The sequence below is a fragment of the Pelophylax lessonae genome, assembly GCF_965119305.1.
Source record: "Pelophylax lessonae genome assembly, chromosome: 3".
Classification (NCBI taxonomy): Eukaryota; Metazoa; Chordata; class Amphibia; order Anura; family Ranidae; genus Pelophylax; species Pelophylax lessonae.
Window position 1 is genome coordinate 500,111,767 of NC_138770.1, and position 19,534 is coordinate 500,131,300.

Consider the following 19,534-nt stretch of genomic DNA (forward strand, 5'->3'; position numbering starts at 1 on the left):
ATACAGAAGTAAGTGTCGGCCTGTATAGGCCTCAAAAATTAGCCCACATGGGTTTACCTGACAGCTAAGTACGTAGTATTCTGTGGCTGGAGGTACATTAGGCATTCACACAGTATACAGAAGTAAGTGTCGGCCTGTATAGACCCCAAAAATTAGCTCACATGGGTTGAACTGACGGCAAAGAACTTAGTATTTGATGGTTAGAGGTACATTAGGCATTCACACAGTATACAGAATTAAGTGTCGGCCTGTATAGGCTGCAAAAATTAGCTCACATGGGTTGAACTGACAGCAAAGAACGTAGTATTTGATGGCTGGAGGTACAGTAGGCATTCACAGTAAACAGAAGTAAGTGTCGGCCTGTATAGGCTCCAAAAATTAGCCCACATGGGTTTAACTGACAGCAAAGAATGTAGTGTATTTGATGGCTGGAGGTACAGTAGGCATTCACAGTATACAGAAGTAAGTGTCGGCCTGTATAGGCCCCAAAAATTAGCTCACATGGGTGGAACTGACAGCAAAGAACTTAGTATTTGATGGCTAGAGGTACAGTAGGCGTTCACAGGATACAGAAGTAAGTGTCGGCCTGTATAGGCCCCAAAAATTAGCTCACATGGGTTGAACTGACAGCAAAGAACTTAGTATTTGATGGTTAGAGGTACATTAGGCATTCACACAGTATACAGAAGTAAGTGTCGGCCTGTATAGGCTCCAAAAATTAGCCCACGTGGGTTTAACTGACAGCAAAGAATGTAGTGTATTTGATGGCTGGAGGTACATAGGGTTGAGCGGACACCTAGATGTCCGTGTTCGACGGGTTCGGCCGAACTTTAAAAAAAAGTCCGGGTCCGTGTCCCGGACTTTTACCGAACTTTTCCCGGACACCGAACCCCATTGAAGTCAATGGGGACCCGAACTTTAAGGCACTAAAATGGCTCTAAAACACCAAAGGAAAGGGCTAGAGTGCTGCAAATGGCAGCAAAACGTAATTAAGAGCATGGCAAGTGCTCTGCAAACAAATGTGGATAGGGAAATAACTTAAAACAACAAAAAAAAACAGAAAAATAAAACAATGTTCTTCTTCATCTCTGAAGGACGAGGCCCATATGGAGTAGGAGGGAGGTTGAGGTGGTGGTGGATGTGGCGGTGACATAGGCGTGCGCACAGGGTGTGCTGGGTGTGCCTGGGCACACCCTAATCACCTAGGGCACATAGCATTGCCAGTGAGGAGATGGGAAAGATCTCCCTGGGACCTGCTCTGCTCTATTTCTCCTTGCCTACAGGTACATGGCCCCGATACATTACTCTCCCTGCTGGCAAACACATGCATGTGTATTTCAACTTTGGGGTGCACACCTTAATGCAATAGGCTGCGCACACCTATGGGCGGTGTAGGTGGAAGCGGCGGTGGAGGAGGACCAGGGCCGGATTAACAGCATCATGGGCTTGGTGCTGAGGATTTTGAAGGGCCTTAGGGCCGTGCCTTGCCATGCACCCAGAGGAGGAAGGGTGCAGCCATGCATGCCTAATTCAACATGGGATGCTGTCTCTGAAGCCCATAAACACATCCATGCATCGCCAACTGTCCCTCCTTGTCCGGCCTTCACGCTGTGTGGGGAGGTTCTGAGGGTGCTGCCTGGGGAAGCGAGCATAGAAGCCAGACTTCTGTGTTTACAAGTGACAGAAGAGCGGTAACAGTGAATATGGCCAACCCGGGGCCTATATAAAAGGTAGGGGCCTGGAGCTGCAGCTCCAATAGACCCTACATTAATCTGGCCCTGAGGAGGAGGACGAGGTAGCCAACACTGCTTCTTTTCACAAATTTTAAATGAGGGTACACCCCAAAAGAGTGAGAAAGAGCAAAAATGGAACAATGGGTGGGTAAGGTCGGTATCCATTGCTATTCTGCATAAGGTACGGAAAAGTCCCGTGGGATCCATGCCTGGTTCATTTTAATGAACGTGAGCTTGTCCACATTGTCTCTGGACAGGCGGCTGCGCTTGTCTGTTATAACGCCCCCAGCCGTGCTAAATACCCGTTCAGATAATACACTGGCTGCAGGGCACGCCAGCACCTCCAAGGCGTAAAGGGCAAGCTCAGGCCATGTGCCCAATTTGGAGACCCAGAAGTTGAAGGGGGCAGACCCGTCATTCACTACATGTAGGTGTGTGCACACATACTGCTCCACCATGTTGGTAAAATGCTGCCTCCTGCTAAGACGTTCCATCTGAGCTGCTGGTGCTGCTGTTTGTTGTGGCGTGCTGACAAAGCTTTTCCACATTTCGGCCATGCTAACCCTGCCTTCTGAGGTGCTGGCGGTGCCCTGGTTGCGTTGGCGACCTCCTCCTCCTCTGCCTTGTGCTTCCACTGTGGCCCCGCTGTCAGATGGGAATGCCAGCAGCATGGCGTCTACCAGCGTGCGCTTGTACTCGCGCATCTTGCGATCGCGCTCCAGTGAGTGAATTAAGGACGGTACGTTGTCCTTGTAACGGGGATCCAGCAGCGTGGCCACCCAGTAATCAGCACAAGTTAGAATGTGGGCAACTCGGCGGTCGTTGTGGAGACACTGCAGCATGTAATCGCTCATGTGTGCCAGGCTGCCCAGAGGCGACGAAAGGCTGTCCTCTGTGGGAGGTGTATGGTCCGTGTCCTCTGTATCCCCCCAGCCACGCACCAGTGATGGCCATGAGCTGGCCTGGGTGCCACCCTGCTGTGAACATGGTTCCATCTCCTCCTCCAGCTCCTCCTCCTCCTCATCCTCCTCATCCTCCAGAACTGTGCCCCTGCTGGACAATTGCGTCCCTGGCGTTTGCGTGTGCAGGAACCCACCCTCGGAGCCCCTTGCGAATGACTGCCCTGAAAGCCTTGGAAATGTTACCTCTTCATCCTCCTCCTCCTCCTCATCCTGTGCCACATCCTCTTCCATCATCGCCCGAATTGTTTTTTCAAGGAGGCATAGAAGTGGGATAGTTAAGCTGAGAACGGCGTCATTGCCACTGGCCATGTTGGTGGAGTACTCAAAACAGCGCAACAAGGCACACAGGTCTCGCATGGAGGCCCAGTTATTGGTGGTGAAGTGGTGCTGTTCCGCAGAGCGACTCACGCGTGCGTGCTGCAGCTGAAACTCCACTATGGCCTGCTGCTGCTCGCACAGTCTTTCCAGCATGTGCAAGGTGGAGTTCCACCTTGTGGGCACGTCACATATGAGGCGGTGAGCGGGAAGGCCGAAGTTACGCTGCAGCGCTGCCAGGCGAGCAGCAGCAGGGTGAGAACGCCGAAAGTGCGCACAAACGGCCCGCACTTTCTGCAGCAGCTCTGACATATCGGGGTAGTTTTTAAGGAACCTCTGCACCACCAAATTCAGCACATGCGCCAGGCAAGGGATGTGCGTCAAACCGGCTAGGCCCAGAGCTGCTATGAGATTTCGCCCGTTATCGCACACCACCAGGCCGGGCTTGAGGCTCGCTGGCAGCAACCACTCATTTGTCTGCTGTTCCATGCTCCTCCACAACTCCTGCGCGGTGTGTGGTTTGTCCCCCAAACAGGCAAGTTGTAAAACTGCCTGCTGTCGTTTACCCCTGGCCGTGCTGAAGTTGGTGGTGAAGGTGTTACGCTGTCCGGATGAGGAGGCGGTAGAGGATGAGGAAGCGGAGTAGGAGGAGTTAGGAACAGGAGGCAAACTGAAGCGCCCTGCAATCCTCGGTGGTGGAAGGACATGCGCCAAATTGCTATCCGCCTCAGGCCCATCCGCCACTGCATTTACCCAGTGTGCCGTTAGGGAGATATAACGCCCCTGACCGTGCTTACTGGTCCACGTATCCGTAGTTAGGTGGACCTTGGCACAGATGGCGTTGCGCAGTGCACACCTGATTTTTTCCCCCACTTGGTTGTGCAGGGAAGGGATGGCTTGCCTGGAAAAGTAGTGGCGGCTGGGCACGACGTACTGTGGGACAGCCACCGACATAAGGTTTTTAAAACTGTGCGTCTCCACCAGACGGAATGACAGCATTTCAAAGGCCAATAATTTTGAAATGCTGGCATTCAGGGCCAGGGATCGCGGGTGGGTAGGGGGGTACTTCCTCTTCCTCTCAAGTGTTTGGGAGATGGAAAGCTGAACGCTTCCACGGGACATTGTGGAGATGGTTGTTGGTGACCCAGGTGGTGGTGTTGCTGACAGATCGTCTGTTTGCGGGGTGGCAGGTGCCGGTATCACTACAGATGTGGCTGGAGCGGCCGAGACTGCAGCAGAAGAGGAAGCAGGATGAGCCAGAGACGTTTCTTGGTTTTGAAGGTGTGTACTCCACTGCAGCTCGTGCTTTGCACTTAGATGCCTGATCATGCAGGTTGTGCTCAGGTTGAGAAGGTTCATGCCTCGCTTCAAGCTCTGATTGCACAGGGTGCAAACCACTCGTGTCCTGTCATCAGCACATTTTCTAAAGAACTTCCACGCTAGAGAACTCCTTTGAGCTGACTTTGGTGCGCTCGTTCCCTTGCTGCGTTGGGCAGTAGCGGGCGTAGTGTCTAGGGCACGGCCGCTCCGCTTCTGCACCCTGCTCCCTCTTCTGCTGTGCTGGTGGCTCTGTGCGACCACCGCCTCTTCCTCCAAACTACTCAGTTCACCTGCATGACGTTCATTCCATGTGGGGTCGAGGACCTCATCGTCCTCCACATCATCTTCCACCCAGTCTTCACCCCTGCCCTCCTTGTCGGTCTCCACAATGCTGAACGCCGCAGCAGTTGGCACCTGCGTTTCGTCATCATCGGAGACGTGCTGCGATGATCCTTGCATGTACTCATCTTGAGGAATAAGTGGTTGGGCATCGCTGCACTCAATCTCTTCCACTTCTGGGGCAGGGCTAGGTGGATGGCCCTGGGAAACCCTGCTGACAGAGTCCTCAAAAAGAATAAGAGACTGCTGTATGGCTTGGGGCTCAGACTGCTGGCCTGATTTGCAAGGGGGTGAGGTGAAAGACGGTTGGACATTGGCTGCAGGTGCCAACTCTGACCTTTCTGCAGTAGACTGGGTGGGAGACAATGTGAAGGAACTGGAGGCACTGTCAGCAGCAAACCAATCTACTATCGCCTCAACTTGTTCTGGCCTCATCACTTCTAGGGGCGTTTGATGCCCTACCAAATACTGATGCAGGTTCTGTCGCCTACTCACACTTGAGGAAGGTGTTTCACTTGTGCGTGTAGCTGGCACAGATCGACCATGTCCTCTCCTTGCAACAGGAGCTCTACCAGCAGCACCACGACCCAGGCCACGGCCCTTATTTGACGGTCTCCTCATATTTCTGTAATTTAAGATCTTGCCCTAGAAAGGTTTTTATTGAATAGCGGAATAGAAAATATGATCCAAAAAAAGTGTATGTATATCACACGTACACAACCACACTAGGCCCCAATTACTATTGTTTGTACCCCTAAAAGGCTAGATGAGGAGTAGGGGGAGTATGGAACAGGCAGCACCCTCAAACCTTCAGAAGTATGAGATGAACCCCAACAACTTGGAAAGGTGGATCTCTCTCACACGTACCGACACAGACTATCCCGCAATTCAATTGATCCTCAAAGGTTTTTATTGAATAGCGGAATAGGAAATATGATCAAAAAAAGTGTATGTATCTCGCACGTACACAACCACACTAGGCCCCAATTACTATTGTTTGTACCCCTAAAAGGCTAGATGAGGAGTAGGGGGGGTATGGAACAGGCAGCACCCTCAAACCTTCAGAAGTATGAGATGAACCCCAACAACTTGGAAAGGTGGATCTCTCTCACACGTACCGACACAGACTATCCCGCAATTCAATTGATCCCCAAAGGTTTTTATTGAATAGCGGAATAGGAAATATGATCAAAAAAAGTGTATGTATCTCACACGTACAGAAACACACTAGGCCCCAATTACTATTGTTTGTACACCTAAAAGGATGGATGAGGAGGAGGAGGAGTATGGAACAGGCAGCACCCTCAAAGCTTCAGAAGTATGAGATGAACCCCAAAAACTTGGAAAGGTGGATCTCACACGTACCGACACAGACTATTCCGCAATTTAATTGATCCCCAAAGGTTTTTATTGAATAGCGGAATAGGAAATATGATCAAAAAATGTGTATGTATCTCACACGTACAGAAGCACACTAGGCCCCAATTACTATTGTTTGTACACCTAAAAGGATGGATGAGGAGGAGGAGGAGTATGGAACAGGCAGCACCCTCAAAGCTTCAGAAGTATGAGATGAACCCCAAAAACTTGGAAAGGTGGATCTCACACGTACCGACACAGACTATCCCGCAATTTAATTGATCCCCAAAGGTTTTTATTGAATAGCGGAATAGGAAATATGATCAAAAAATGTGTATGTATCTCACACGTACAGAAGCACACTAGGCCCCAATTACTATTGTTTGTACACCTAAAAGGATGGATGAGGAGGAGGAGGAGTATGGAACAGGCAGCACCCTCAAAGCTTCAGAAGTATGAGATGAACCCCAAAAACTTGGAAAGGTGGATCTCACACGTACCGACACAGACTATCCCGCAATTTAATTGATCCCCAAAGGTTTTTATTGAATAGCGGAATAGGAAATATGATCAAAAAATGTGTATGTATCTCACACGTACAGAAGCACACTAGGCCCCAATTACTATTGTTTGTACACCTAAAAGGATGGATGAGGAGGAGGAGGAGTATGGAACAGGCAGCACCCTCAAAGCTTCAGAAGTATGAGATGAACCCCAAAAACTTGGAAAGGTGGATCTCACACGTACCGACACAGACTATCCCGCAATTTAATTGATCCCCAAAGGTTTTTATTGAATAGCGGAATAGGAAATATGATCAAAAAAAGTGTATGTATCTCGCACGTACAGAAACACACTAGGCCCCAATTACTATTGTTTGTACACCTAAAAGGATGGATGAGGAGGAGGAGGAGTATGGAACAGGCAGCACCCTCAAAGCTTCAGAAGTATGAGATGAACCCCAAAAACTTGGAAAGGTGGATCTCACACGTACCGACACAGACTATTCCGCAATTTAATTGATCCCCAAAGGTTTTTATTGAATAGCGGAATAGGAAATATGATCAAAAAATGTGTATGTATCTCACACGTACAGAAGCACACTAGGCCCCAATTACTATTGTTTGTACACCTAAAAGGATGGATGAGGAGGAGGAGGAGTATGGAACAGGCAGCACCCTCAAAGCTTCAGAAGTATGAGATGAACCCCAAAAACTTGGAAAGGTGGATCTCACACGTACCGACACAGACTATCCCGCAATTTAATTGATCCCCAAAGGTTTTTATTGAATAGCGGAATAGGAAATATGATCAAAAAAAGTGTATGTATCTCGCACGTACACAACCACACTAGGCCCCAATTACTATTGTTTGTACCCCTAAAAGGCTAGATGAGGAGTAGGGGGGGTATGGAACAGGCAGCACCCTCAAACCTTCAGAAGTATGAGATGAACCCCAACAACTTGGAAAGGTGGATCTCTCTCACACGTACCGACACAGACTATCCCGCAATTCAATTGATCCTCAAAGGTTTTTATTGAATAGCGGAATAGGAAATATGATCAAAAAAAGTGTATGTATCTCGCACGTACACAACCACACTAGGCCCCAATTACTATTGTTTGTACCCCTAAAAGGCTAGATGAGGAGTAGGGGGGGTATGGAACAGGCAGCACCCTCAAACCTTCAGAAGTATGAGATGAACCCCAACAACTTGGAAAGGTGGATCTCTCTCACACGTACCAACACAGACTATCCCCCAATTTAACTGATCCCCAGAGGTTTTTGATTAAATAGCGGAATAGAAAATATGATCCCAAAAAAGTGTATGTATATCACACGTACACAACCACACTAGGCCCCAATTACTATTGTTTGTACCCCTAAAAGGCTAGGAGTAGGGGGAGTATGGAACAGGCAGCACCCTCAAACCTTCAGAAGTATGAGATGAACCCCAACAACTTGGAAAGGTGGATCTCTCTCACACGTACCAACACAGACTATCCCCCAATTTAACTGATCCCCAGAGGTTTTTGATTAAATAGCGGAATAGAAAATATGATCCCAAAAAAGTGTATGTATATCACACGTACACAACCACACTAGGCCCCAATTACTATTGTTTGTACCCCTAAAAGGCTAGGAGTAGGGGGAGTATGGAACAGGCAGCACCCTCAAACCTTCAGAAGTATGAGATGAACCCCAACAACTTGGAAAGGTGGATCTCTCTCACACGTACCAACACAGACTATCCCCCAATTTAACTGATCCCCAGAGGTTTTTGATTAAATAGCGGAATAGAAAATATGATCCCAAAAAAGTGTATGTATATCACACGTACACAACCACACTAGGCCCCAATTACTATTGTTTGTACCCCTAAAAGGCTAGGAGTAGGGGGGAGTATGGAACAGGCAGCACCCTCAAACCTTCAGAAGTATGAGATGAACCCCAACAACTTGGAAAGGTGGATCTCTCTCACACGTACCAACACAGACTATCCCCCAATTTAACTGATCCCCAGAGGTTTTTGATTAAATAGCGGAATAGAAAATATGATCCCAAAAAAGTGTATGTATATCACACGTACACAACCACACTAGGCCCCAATTACTATTGTTTGTACCCCTAAAAGGCTAGGAGTAGGGGGGAGTATGGAACAGGCAGCACCCTCAAACCTTCAGAAGTATGAGATGAACCCCAACAACTTGGAAAGGTGGATCTCTCTCACACGTACCAACACAGACTATCCCCCAATTTAACTGATCCCCAGAGGTTTTTGATTAAATAGCGGAATAGAAAATATGATCCCAAAAAAGTGTATGTATATCACACGTACACAACCACACTAGGCCCCAATTACTATTGTTTGTACCCCTAAAAGGCTAGGAGTAGGGGGAGTATGGAACAGGCAGCACCCTCAAACCTTCAGAAGTATGAGATGAACCCCAACAACTTGGAAAGGTGGATCTCTCTCACACGTACCAACACAGACTATCCCCCAATTTAACTGATCCCCAGAGGTTTTTGATTAAATAGCGGAATAGAAAATATGATCCCAAAAAAGTGTATGTATATCACACGTACACAACCACACTAGGCCCCAATTACTATTGTTTGTACCCCTAAAAGGCTAGGAGTAGGGGGAGTATGGAACAGGCAGCACCCTCAAACCTTCAGAAGTATGAGATGAACCCCAACAACTTGGAAAGGTGGATCTCTCTCACACGTACCAACACAGACTATCCCCCAATTTAACTGATCCCCAAAGGTTTTTGATTAAATAGCGGAATAGAAAATATGATCCCAAAAAAGTGTATGTATATCACACGTACACAACCACACTAGGCCCCAATTACTATTGTTTGTACCCCTAAAAGGCTAGGAGTAGGGGGAGTATGGAACAGGCAGCACCCTCAAACCTTCAGAAGTATGAGATGAACCCCAACAACTTGGAAAGGTGGATCTCTCTCACACGTACCAACACAGACTATCCCCCAATTTAACTGATCCCCAAAGGTTTTTGATTAAATAGCGGAATAGAAAATATGATCCCAAAAAAGTGTATGTATATCACACGTACACAACCACACTAGGCCCCAATTACTATTGTTTGTACCCCTAAAAGGCTAGGAGTAGGGGGAGTATGGAACAGGCAGCACCCTCAAACCTTCAGAAGTATGAGATGAACCCCAACAACTTGGAAAGGTGGATCTCTCTCACACGTACCAACACAGACTATCCCCCAATTTAACTGATCCCCAGAGGTTTTTGATTAAATAGCGGAATAGAAAATATGATCCCAAAAAAGTGTATGTATATCACACGTACACAACCACACTAGGCCCCAATTACTATTGTTTGTACCCCTAAAAGGCTAGGAGTAGGGGGAGTATGGAACAGGCAGCACCCTCAAACCTTCAGAAGTATGAGATGAACCCCAACAACTTGGAAAGGTGGATCTCTCTCACACGTACCAACACAGACTATCCCCCAATTTAACTGATCCCCAGAGGTTTTTGATTAAATAGCGGAATAGAAAATATGATCCCAAAAAAGTGTATGTATATCACACGTACACAACCACACTAGGCCCCAATTACTATTGTTTGTACCCCTAAAAGGCTAGGAGTAGGGGGAGTATGGAACAGGCAGCACCCTCAAACCTTCAGAAGTATGAGATGAACCCCAACAACTTGGAAAGGTGGATCTCTCTCACACGTACCAACACAGACTATCCCCCAATTTAACTGATCCCCAGAGGTTTTTGATTAAATAGCGGAATAGAAAATATGATCCCAAAAAAGTGTATGTATATCACACGTACACAACCACACTAGGCCCCAATTACTATTGTTTGTACCCCTAAAAGGCTAGGAGTAGGGGGGAGTATGGAACAGGCAGCACCCTCAAACCTTCAGAAGTATGAGATGAACCCCAACAACTTGGAAAGGTGGATCTCTCTCACACGTACCAACACAGACTATCCCCCAATTTAACTGATCCCCAGAGGTTTTTGATTAAATAGCGGAATAGAAAATATGATCCCAAAAAAGTGTATGTATATCACACGTACACAACCACACTAGGCCCCAATTACTATTGTTTGTACCCCTAAAAGGCTAGGAGTAGGGGGGAGTATGGAACAGGCAGCACCCTCAAACCTTCAGAAGTATGAGATGAACCCCAACAACTTGGAAAGGTGGATCTCTCTCACACGTACCAACACAGACTATCCCCCAATTTAACTGATCCCCAGAGGTTTTTGATTAAATAGCGGAATAGAAAATATGATCCCAAAAAAGTGTATGTATATCACACGTACACAACCACACTAGGCCCCAATTACTATTGTTTGTACCCCTAAAAGGCTAGGAGTAGGGGGAGTATGGAACAGGCAGCACCCTCAAACCTTCAGAAGTATGAGATGAACCCCAACAACTTGGAAAGGTGGATCTCTCTCACACGTACCAACACAGACTATCCCCCAATTTAACTGATCCCCAGAGGTTTTTGATTAAATAGCGGAATAGAAAATATGATCCCAAAAAAGTGTATGTATATCACACGTACACAACCACACTAGGCCCCAATTACTATTGTTTGTACCCCTAAAAGGCTAGGAGTAGGGGGGAGTATGGAACAGGCAGCACCCTCAAACCTTCAGAAGTATGAGATGAACCCCAACAACTTGGAAAGGTGGATCTCTCTCACACGTACCAACACAGACTATCCCCCAATTTAACTGATCCCCAAAGGTTTTTGATTAAATAGCGGAATAGAAAATATGATCCCAAAAAAGTGTATGTATATCACACGTACACAACCACACTAGGCCCCAATTACTATTGTTTGTACCCCTAAAAGGCTAGATGAGGAGTAGGGGGAGTATGGAACAGGCAGCACCCTCAAACCTTCAGTATGAGATTGTGTTCACTGTACCCCACAAAGATTGAGTTCACTGCACCCCACAATGATTGTGTTCACTGCACCCCACAAAGATTGTGTTCACTGCACCTCACAAAGATTGTGTTCACTGTACCCCCCAAAGATTGTGTTCACTGCACCCCACAAAGATTCTGTTCACTGTACCCCACAAAGATTGTGTTCACTGCACCCCAAAAAGATTGTGTTCACTGCACCCCAAAAAGGATGTTGTTCACTGCACCCCAAAAAGGATTTTGTTCACTGCACCCCAAAAAGGATGTTGTTCACTCCACCCCAAAAAGATTGTGTTCACTGCACCCCACAAAGATTGTGTTCACTGCACCCCAAAAAGATTGTGTTCACTGCACCCCAAAAATGATTTTGTTCACTGCACCCCAAAAAGGATTTTGTTCACTGCACCCCAAAAAGGATGTTGTTCACTCCACCCCAAAAAGATTGTGTTCACTGCACCCCACAAAGGATTTTGTTCACTGCACCCCAAAAAGATTGTGTTCACTGCACCCCAAAAAGGATGTTGTTCACTGCACCCCAAAAAGGATTTTGTTCACTGCACCCCAAAAAGATTGTGTTCACTGCACCCCACAAAGGATTTTGTTCACTGCACCCCACAAAGATTGTGTTCACTGCACACCAAAAAGGATTGTGTTCACTGCACCCCAAAAAGATTTTGTTCACTGCACCCCAAAAAGATTGTGTTCACTGCAGCCCAAAAAGATTGTGTTCACTGCAGCCCAAAAAGATTGTGTTCACTGCAGCCCAAAAAGATTGTGTTCACTGCAGCCCAAAAAGATTGTGTTCACTGCAGCCCAAAAAGATTGTGTTCACTGCAGCTCACACACAGAAAAATGGATGTGGATCACTGACACCTGCCTATCTCCAATCCCACACCACACAGCAATATCGATTGTAGTTTGTAGAACACAGTTTCCCTAAAATTCAGCAGACTCTGTCCCTAACAGGATTGAGAAGAGATCGTAGATCAGGATTGAGTGCAGATTCACCCCACCCCCCACACAGCAATATCGATTGTAGTTTGTAGAACACAGTTTCCCTAAAATTCAGCAGACTCTGTCCCTAACAGGATTGAGAAGAGATCGTAGATCAGGATTGAGTGCAGATTCACCCCACCCCCCACACAGCAATATCGATTGTAGTTTGTAGAACACAGTTTCCCTAAAATTCAGCAGACTCTGTCCCTAACAGGATTGAGAAGAGATCGTAGATCAGGATTGAGTGCAGATTCACCCCACCCCCCACACAGCAATATCGATTGTAGTTTGTAGAAGACACTGACCCTATATAATTCAGCAGACTCTATCCCTAAAATGCCTACAACTCGCCCTGCCTAAACACTCCGACCTGTCCCTCAATTCTATCCGGACACAAATGGTTTTTTCCTGCCTATCTTTCCCTAATCAGCAGCCAGCACGTTGATGTGTGCTCTGTCCCTGAATCTAAGCAGCATAATGACGCCGCTGCGGCTGCCTCGAACTTATAAAGACTTGGTCACATGCTTCAGACGGCCAATCACAGCTACTGAGACATTTGCAGGCATGGCTGGGATGGCTTAAGGCACACCAGTTAAACGATTGTTGATTGGCTGTTGAAAGCCCGCCATGAAAAGAGCGCCAAAGCATGCAAAACCCGGAAATAAAACGACCGAACACGGATTTTTACCCGAACATACAGTAAAGTGTCCGTGTCCGTGTTCGGGTACAAAAAATCCAATTATTCGGTACGAACACGAATAATACAGTCCGTGTTCGCTCAACACTAGAGGTACAGTAGGCATTCACAGTATACAGAAGTAAGTGTCGGCTTGTATAGGCTGCAAAATGGCTCACATGGGTTGAACTGACAGCAAAGAACGTAGTATTTTATGGCTGGAGGTACAGTAGGCATTCAAAGTATACAGAAGTAAGTGTCGGCCAGTATTGGCCCCAAAAATTAGCCCACATGGGTTTACCTGACAGCTAAGAATGTAGTATTCTGTGGCTGAAGGTAAATTAGGCATTCACAGGATACAGAAGTAAGTGTCGGCCTGTATAGGCCCCAAAAATTAGCCCACATGGGTTTACCTGACAGCTAAGTACGTAGTATTCTGTGGCTGAAGGTACATTAGGCATTCACACAGTATACAGAAGTTAGTGTCGGCCTGTATAGGCCCCAAAAATTAGCCCACATGGGTTTAACTGACAGCAAAGAACGTAGTGTATTTGATGGCTGGAGGTACAGTAGGCATTCACAGTATACAGATGTAAGTGTCAGCCTGTATAGGCTGCAAAAATTAGCCCACATGGGTTTAACTGACAGCAAAGAACGTAGTATTTGATGGCTAGAGGTACAGTAGGCGTTCACAGGATACAGAAGTGTAGGCCTGTATAGGCTGCAAAAATCAGCCCACATGGGTTTAACTGACAGCAAAGAACGTAGAATTTGATGGCTAGAGGTACGGTAGGCGTTCACAGGATACAGATGTGTCGGCCTGTATAGGCCCCAAAAATTAGCCCACATGGGTTTAACTGACAGCAAAAAACGTAGTGTATTTGATGGCTGGAGGTACAGTAGGCATTCACAGGATACAGAAGTGTCGGCCTGTATAGGCCCCAAAAATTAGCCCACATGGGTTTAACTGACAGCAAAGAACGTAGTATTTGATGGCTAGAGGTACAGTAGGCGTTCACAGGATACAGAAGTGTCGGCCTGTACAGGCCCCACAAATTAGCCCACCTGGGTTTAACTGACAGCAAAGAATGTAGTATTTGTTGGCTGGAGGTACATTAGGCATTCACAGAAAAAATAATTGTCGGCCCTGAAAGGCCCCAAAAATTTGCCATTCAATGGACATGAAATGCCTTTTATGCCGCTGTATGTAGCGAAGCCAAGGACCAGGAATTGCTTTGGGTGGATGGCGGTCTGGCGGATATTTGTGGCCTGGCATGAGGAATTTCGATGAAACATGGTCTACTGTCACATGTGTTTAATTCCTCAGAGATCCATGCCTCATTCATTTTTATAAATGTGAGGTAGTCTACACTGTCATGAGCTAGGCGAGTGCGCTTATCGGTCACGATCCCCCTGCTTTGCTGAATGTCCTTTCGGACAGGACACTGGACGGTGGGCAAGCCAACATTTCCATTGCAAATTGTGCAGGCTCTGGCCAGAGGTCAAGCCTGCCAACCCAGTAGTCCAGGGGTTCATCACTGAGCGTCCACATTGGCCATTAACCCGATATATTCGGACACCTGTCCGTCTAGGCGTTCCCTCATGCTGGATCCAGAGTACAGCTGTCGATGATTCGGCTGAAAGAAGGATCTCATATCTGAAGTGACCAAGACATCTTCCAACTGCCCTCTTCTTGCAGGCGCTGTTGGATTGCTACCCGCAACTGTCTCTCTGTGACTGGAAATTCCTCTGCCAGCGCACGGAAAAGCAGAATGCAGCATTTCCCGCAGCAAGGCCTGGAAGCCCTGCATTTTGTGTTTGTACCGGGGGTCTCAGTACGTATCCACCCAGTACTGGTCCTTGGCCTTTATGCGTTTTATACGGGTGTCCCCCTTAAAACACTGGAGCATGTAGGCCCCCATTCCCACTAAACTGGAAGCGGTGTAGTGGCCTGCTTCCACCTCATCATCCAGGATAATGTCGTCCTCGTTCTCCTCCCCCCATCCACGGATAACACCAGGGATCCCAGAAAGGTTTAAAGCATGCTCTTCTTGCTGCTCCTCACCCCCCCCCAGCACCATCCTCCTCTGTTTCCAATTCAGACTCCTGCTGTTGATTTGTCTCAGATGGAGTAGCACCCCCTGGGAATTCATCTAACATTGCGACTTCCTCATCTTCCTGCTCCTGCTCCTCGATGGCTTGATCAATGACACGACGCAATGCACGCTCCAGAAAGAAGGCGTAAGGTATGATGTCACTTATGGCGCCCTGGCTGTTACTGACCAGTTTGGTGATCTCATCGAATGGCCGCAGAAGTCTGCATGTGTTGCGCATGAGCAGCCACTCGCTAGGTGAAAAAAACCAAGCTCCCCACAACCTGTCCTGCAGCCGAGTTCGAACAGGTAGTCGTTAACTGCACGTTTCTGCTGGAGCAGCCTATCGAGCATATGCAACGTTGAGTTCCATCGTGTCGAATCGAAACAATCAAAACTTTTAAATACAAAAGGGAATTGTATCGAAACTTTTAAATACATAAAGGGAATCAACTCGGTAAAGGAGGAGAGCATATTTAAAAGAAGAAAAACTTCCACAAGAGGACACAGTTTTAAATTAGAGGGGCAAAGGTTTAAAAGTAATATGAGGAAGTATTACTTTACTGAGAGAGTAGTGGATGCATGGAATAACCTTCCTGCAGAAGTGGTAGCTGCAAATACAGTGAAGGAGTTTAAGCATGCATGGGATAGGCATAAGGCTATCCTTCATATAAGATAGGGCCAGGGACTATTCATAGGATTCAGATATATTAGGCAGACTAGATGGGCCAAATGGTTCTTATCTGCCGACACATTCTATGTTTCTATGTGTCGGGCAGTCACAAATAAGATGCCTGAGGCGAGCCATGGCTGTGTGAGATCTTTGGAAATGGCCCCAAATTTTCCTGGGCTGCCGCAAGACGTCCTGGACCCCAGGGTATTTGCCAACGAATATCTGCACCACCAAGTTCAGGACGTGTGCCATGCATGGCACGTGTGTTATTTTGCCCTGTTTCAGCGCACTCAGCTGATTGGCACCGTTGTCGCACACCATGTTACCAACTGTCAAATTCAGCGGTGTCAGCCACTGATATGCCTGTGAACGCAAAGCTGAAAGGAGTGCAGGACCAGTGTGGCTCTTGGCTTCCAGGCACAACAGACGCAGCACAGCATGGCAACGTCTTACCTGACATGTCGAATAGGTTCTGGGGATCTTGAGCAGCGCAGGAGAAGAGACGGTAGCATTGGAAGAGGAGGAGTCAGCCGAGGAGAGGGAGGATGGAGGAGGAGGAAAAAAAGAGGCAGGTGTGCTTGCAATCCGTGGCGGTACAACTAAATCTACACGGGTGCCACAGGTTACATGCTTAACGGCCGTCAGAAGGTTCACCCAGTGGGCAGTAAAAGTGATATACCTTCCCTGCCCATGTTTGCTAGACCATGTGTCTGTGGTCAGATGTATCTTAGCACCAACACTGTGTGCCAGAGATATATTCACTTGCTGCTGAACATGGCCATTCAGCTCTGGAATGCCCTTTTGCGAGAAATATTTCCTGCCTGGAACCTTCCATTGTGGTGTTCCAATGGCCACAGATTTACTAAAGGCCTCCGAGTCCACCAGTTGATATGGCAGTAGTTGGTGGGCTATCAGTTCCGATAAGCCAGCAGTCAAACGTTGGGCAAGAGGGTTATCCGGTGTCATCATTTTTTTCCACTTCAACATTTGGACCACAGAAGCCTGCCTTTTTCCAGAACAACGTGATGACGGCATCATGGAAGGTGGAGTGGAGGGTAAATGTGAGGAGACAGGAGAAGGAGAAGGATAAGTGGCTGGACGGTGAGAGCCTGGAGTGTGGCTTTGTGGGTTCTGATGGTGTTGCTCTCACTGGGCTCGGTGATGGGAGTTCAGGTGCCTTCTTAAGGTGGTCGTCCCTAGGTGAGTGTTGGGCTTACTGCAACTTATGCATTGACTGCAAAGGCTGCAGATGGCAACACTGTTGTCAGCAACAGACACATTAAAAAAAGCCCACACTGCGGAGCCATGTCCGGCGTCCTGGGAGTGCCAGATGGGACTGTACATGGTTTATGGCTCACTCCTGATACATTTGCAGTCTGCTTTGTACCTCTTGTGCAATGCAAGTTCTGCCTGCCTCTCCTCCCTATCTGCCGGTCCGTCTCTCCCTCTAAACTCCCCTCCTCTTCCTCTCTTGTGGGCACCCATGTGACATCCATAGACACGTCGTCATCATCCACGTCACCTTCCCCACCACTAACAATCGAGATCTCGGAGTAGGCAGCAACAACGGGGACCAACCTCCTTGGGCTGATCTGGTTACTGTCGTCAGACTGCTGAGTGGCGGCTGTTGCTACCTCCTCTTCCTGATCTGATGCCAACAATGGCTGCGCATCGCAAATGTCTTGTGATGGATCGGAAAATAATTCCAGAGACTCAAGCGGAGGGTATGTGGTGGTGGTGGTGTTTGTGGTGGTGTCTTTGGGGGTGCACACAGCAGAGGTTGAAGAGGGTGCAGATAGAGAGGATGAGGAGGGGGCAGAAGAGGATGGCTGAGTGAGCCAATCAACCAAGTCTGGTGCGTCCTTTGATGTAATCGAACGCGCCTTCTGAAACTTCACACTTTGGCTCCTTTGGCCTACTCCTCCTGCCCTACCCCTACCACCCCTGCGTAAGTGTCTGCCTCTTCCTCTGCCTGTCATGTTTTTAAATTACCCTGTGACAAAAGTCTCTAGAGAATCACAGTATATCTGGAAAAAGGTATATAACACCCCGCTTCAATCTGTGGTATTGGGGGGCCACAGGTTTATTACACCAGTTCCACAAATAATTGGCCAGTAAGTGTTGTCACTGTGTGTAGCAGAGTTAACACAGCAACAGAGGCCAAATGTTTGCAGGATTAAAATACACTCTTAGAAAAGTATACTGTTAAATAACACCCCCACTTCAATATGTGGTATTGGGGGGCCACTGGTCTATCACACCAGCTGTTCAAAAAATTGCCCAGGGAGTTTGGCACTGTGTGTATCAGACTGAACGCAGCAAAAGAGGCAATGTTGTTGCAGGACACAAATACACTTATGAAAGTATACTCAGATAACACCCCGCTTCAATCTGTGGTATTGAGAGGGCCACAGGTTTATTACACCAGTCCTACAAATAATTGGCCAGTAACTGTTGTCACTGTGTGTAGCAGAGTTAACACAGAAACAGAGGCCAAATGATTGCAGGACTAAAATACACTCTTAGAAAAGTATACTGTTAAATAACACCCCACTTCAATATGTGGTATTGGGGGGGGGGGCACTGGTCTATCACACCAGTTGTTCAAAAAAGTGGCCAGTGAGTTTGGCACTGTGTGTATCAGACTGAACACAGCAAAAGAGGCAATATTGTTGCAGGATACAAATACGCGTATGAAAGTATACTCAGATAACACCCCACTTCAATCTGTGGTATTGGGGGGCCACAAGTTTATTACACTAGTTCTACAAATAATTGGCCAGTAACTGTTGTCACTGTGTGTAGCAGAGTTAACACAGCAACAGAGGACAAATGTTTGCAGGACTAAAATACACTCTTAGAAAAGTATACTGTTAAATAACACCCTACTTCAATATGTGGTATTGGGGGGGGGGGGGCACTGGTCTATCACACCAGTTGTTCAAAAAAGTGGCCAGTGAGTTTGGCACTGTGTGTATCAGACTGAATGCAGCAAAAGAGGCAATATTGTTGCAGGACACAAATACACTTGTAAAAGTATACTCAGATAACACTCCACTTTAATATGTGGTATTGGGGGGCCACTGGTCTATCACACCAGTTGTTCAAAAAATTGCCCAGGGAGTTTGGCACTGTGTGTATCAGACTGAACGCAGCAAAAGAGGCAATATTGTTGCAGGACACAAATACACTTGTAAAAGTATACTCAGATAACACCCCAGTTCAATATGTGGTATTGGGGGGCCACTGGTCTATCACACCAGTTGTTCAAAAAATTGGCCAGGGAGTTTGGCACTGTGTGTATCAGACTGAACACAGCAAAAGAGGCAATATTGTTGCAGGATACAAATACACTTGTAAAAGTATACTCAGATATCACCCCACTTCAATATGTGGTATTGGGGGGGGGGGCATTGGTCTATCACACCAGTTGTAATACATTAAAAGTGCTTTTGTCACTGTTTGTAGTATTGCTGCAGCAACGCTCAGTCACCACACCTGTCACGATGCTGCACAGTACACAATAATACTACTAATCCACTATAATATGCTATAACTTGGTCTATCACACCAGTTATAATACATTAAAAATGCTTTTGTCACTGTTTGTAGTATTGCTGCAGCAAC